At 41.6% G+C, this 3,761-nt stretch overlaps 1 protein-coding gene across 1 annotated transcript in view; it reads left to right on the forward strand.

Annotated features, from left to right (window-relative positions):
• The window catches only part of LOC107708169 (attractin-like protein 1), a 127,804-nt gene that overhangs the window by 7,064 nt on the left and 116,979 nt on the right, over positions 1 to 3,761 (forward strand). The window lies entirely within an intron of this gene.

The following is a 3,761-nucleotide window of genomic DNA, read 5'->3' on the forward strand; positions in this document are numbered from 1 at the left end:
CTATGGTGCAAGGGCGGAGCTAGTGACGTGAGGGGTAAACGCTGGGATAAACGACAGGGGGAAAAGCTGAAGCTGACGCTTCACTTTATAGCACTGACACCAGTCATGAGGGAGTACGTTACCCCTAAACATTGAAAAGATATTAGGATATTAATACAACATTACTCTTAGGACATCGCAAACTACTTTTTTTCATGAATTTGACTTAACCTGATGGAGGACGCGCTCAGTCATTCAGGCAGTCTCTCTCTCTCTCTCTCGTGCGCTGTTTAGGCATGTTTTGTGCTGTTGATCATCGTCGTCATCCTTAATAAATAAAACATTTATACATGCTTGGGTGTCTGCTGTGAATCCAGTGGAGAGAAATCCCCCACCAACTGCAAACTGGCATTCAGATCTGCCTCCATTTTGTTAGCAACGCCCCAACTTCCAACGATCCAATCAATTCCCAAAGGACAAAATCAAGTCCCGCCCTCTCATTTCAGATGCCGTTTCACTTGGAATATGTCACAGTAGAGAAGAAAAGACAATCTCAACTTCCATTTCATGCCGACTTTAAGTCAATTTATATTTTTTGTGCTGAGCTATTAATAGAGACTGTCTTTTTCTTCAGACTTTCAAGGAAAATGGCAGAAACCCAGACACTTAACTTCGGACCAGAATGGTGAGTGTTGTCGCTGAAGCATCAGGGTCTGATGTCTTATTATGTACACGGACTTAGTCAGGATTGCTTTTGAGAGCCTGTCTTATCTGTTATTGGAAATTTAGTGATTATGCAAAATGAAACTTAAGCTCTGTGGACGTCATCTGTGGCATGCTGATTCATTCTCTGCCAGCAGGAGGCGCTTGTAGAGCGGGAGAGATAGGCCCCGATCACACCGAATGCGTTTTTTAGGCCTGAAAACACGAGGCGCACCGCGCTGCCTTTTTTTGGTGACTTTTAAAAAAGAGCAGTGCGCTGTGTTTTTTTTACGTTGCTAGGCAACCACCAAATCTGCTGTCCTGTCAGTCTAATCAAAGGATTATAGCGCAAGCGCTTTAAAATCTTAGTTTTTTTCTGTTAAGCAAACTGTCATATTAACAGAAATCCTAAAAAATACTGCTCCGGGTAACCCGCGACAGACACCAAAAGTTTCTCCTCCAACATAGCAGTCTCCGGACTTTCTAAGCAACGGTAAACTTTCGTCATCACAACGGAAGGCCCACCTCTCCGTTCATTCGATTGGACAATGGAAAAAACGCAAATGACGTCGGGCGATTTTTCTGCTCAGAGTTGTTTTTTTTTCCAACTTCAGGCGCTCAGAACGCTCCTGCAAAAACGCGAGGCGCAGCAGGCGGCGAAAATGCGAGGCGCACAGGGCGCATAAACAGCACGCAGAACGCTCACTGCCATCCGAAAACAATTTAAAAAAAGGCGCCTCTCACTGCAAAAAACGCGTTCTGTGTGATCGGGGCCATAGAGGTTTCCCCGGTAACGGCTGTAATCAAATAAGCGCTGCTCTCACAAACGCTGCTCAGGCATTACAGGCAAGATGAAATGAAAACGACATCCATAATTTTCTGAAGACAGTCGGTTTCCTTCAGAAATACAGTGATATAAAAACACCCGCACTGGGTTTCGACTTTGACATGTGCAGTGCTCATGTTTATTCAACGAAGTCAAAGCCTTTTGGAAAATCTATTTATGGCGGTGAGTTTTGATATTGTGGCAGGCGCCTCAAATAAATCAATGTATGGGATGAAATGAAACTTACCTGCTTGAACTCTTTCATTTGATCCGGGTGTCTGTCTTTAAAGTGTTTTGTTATTTTGGTGTGTTTCCTCATTTTGAGGTAGCCACGTCTCAGTGCTTTTATGAAGAGAGCGCATCTGCGCACCTTTCGGATAGCGCATCAAGAACCGGGTTGACCGGTACTCGGTACCACCGGTACTTAAAAAAACCTGGTACCGTAACGTTTTAATTTTTTTAGTACCGACTTGGTACCGAAGTACCGGGTCTTTTGACAACACTAGTTCAGATTGTAAAATGTCATGTGGTGCATCATCGAAAACTGATATTTGTAAGTGAATAATTCATAATATTTATGAATTAAAAAAAACAAGATTTGAATGTTTTACATTGTAAAATGTATTTTAAAAAACTTTGTTAAAACTAACGATTAACATGCACAGTCACAGTGCACAGGATGGTTACACCACATGACTTTTTTGGCGAAACCTTTCTTTAAAATGGTCGGTGAAGCAGGTGTTGTGTTATATAAAGAGCGTTGTGTGTGTTTGACGACTCACCGACAGGTTTGTGTTTGTTCAGAGATCGTGTCAGCTGAGCTCAGATCAGTTTCTGTGAGCCTCATTGTTGTGGCTCAGAGTTCACAGCAGTGGGATTGTAGTCCTCTGTAGTTCTGCAGTCATCACGTTCATTTGGAAATATGTGATGGCGTATAAAGTTAACTTTGGAGTAGGGCTGGACAATAATTCAATATCAATATGTATCGCGATATAATTTTTTCCAATAACGGTGATATGATTTTTAAACACATTTCCGATATTTCGATATACATTACCAGTTTCCCATACATTGATTTATTTGTGCCGTTTGACTTCGTTGAATAAACATGAGCACTGCACGTTTCAAATTCATAACACGGCGCGGGTGTTTTATATGAATGTATCTCTGAAGGGAATTGACTGTCTTCAGAAAAGTTTCGATGGCATTTTCATTTGATCTGATAAAGAAGCGCTCCTGAGCGGAGCTGCTTTGATTACAGCCATTACTGGAGAAACCGCTAGTTTTATCACTCTAAAAGCGCCTCCTGCTGGCAGAGAATGAGTTTGCATTTTAAATAAGCCCGTCTCCAGCAACATTCCCAGTTTTTGTTGTTGTTCAATTTTTTGTTTTCTGCAGCGACTCGGAGCACTTTTCATACCCTTTTTTTCTGGCTGAAGCACATTTGTTTCAATCTATAAGAATAATCAGCCTACACTACCAGTCAAAAGTTTTTGAACAGTAAGATTTTTAAGTTTTTTTTTTGCTAACGATTAACTACTCTAATAACAGCGTTCATTTCAATCCGACATTCAAATTAAAATATTGAATAATATTCATAACAGAAGCGGTGTTTCCCACAGATTTGCTCTCTATTTGTGGCGGCATATATATGCAAATTCATTCTCTGCCAGCAGGAGGCGCTTGTAGCGCGCGAGAGATCAGGTTTCCCCGGTAACGCTGTACAACGCTGTACACAAAGCAGCGCTCGGCTCACAAACGCTGCTCAGGCATTACAGGCAAGATGAAATGAAAACGACATCCATAATTTTCTGAAGACAGTCGGTTTCCTTCAGAAATACAGTGATATAAAAACACCAGCACCGGTTTCGACTTTGACACGTGCAGTGCTCATGTTTATTCAACGAAGTCAAAGCCTTTTGGGAAATCTATTTGTGGCGGTCAGTTTTGATATTGTGGCAGGGGCCGCCACTAATAAATAAATATGGGAAACACTGAGAATATCTAAATATTAAAAATTAAAATTAAACTTACCTGCTTGAACTCTTTTTCTTTCATTTGATCTGGGTGTCTGTCTTTAAAGTGTTTTGTTATTTTGGTGTGTTTCCTCATTTTGAGGTAGCCACGTCTCAGTGCTTTTATGAAGAGAGCGCATCTGCGCACCTTGCGGATAGCGCATCAAGAACCGGGTTGGCCGGGTACTCGGTACCACCGGTACTTAAAAAAACCTGGTACCGTAACGTTTTAATTTTTT

This window comes from Sinocyclocheilus rhinocerous, unplaced genomic scaffold (assembly GCF_001515625.1).
Source record: "Sinocyclocheilus rhinocerous isolate Xijiao unplaced genomic scaffold, SAMN03320098_v1.1 scaffold1243, whole genome shotgun sequence".
In the NCBI taxonomy this organism is placed as follows: domain Eukaryota; kingdom Metazoa; phylum Chordata; class Actinopteri; order Cypriniformes; family Cyprinidae; genus Sinocyclocheilus; species Sinocyclocheilus rhinocerous.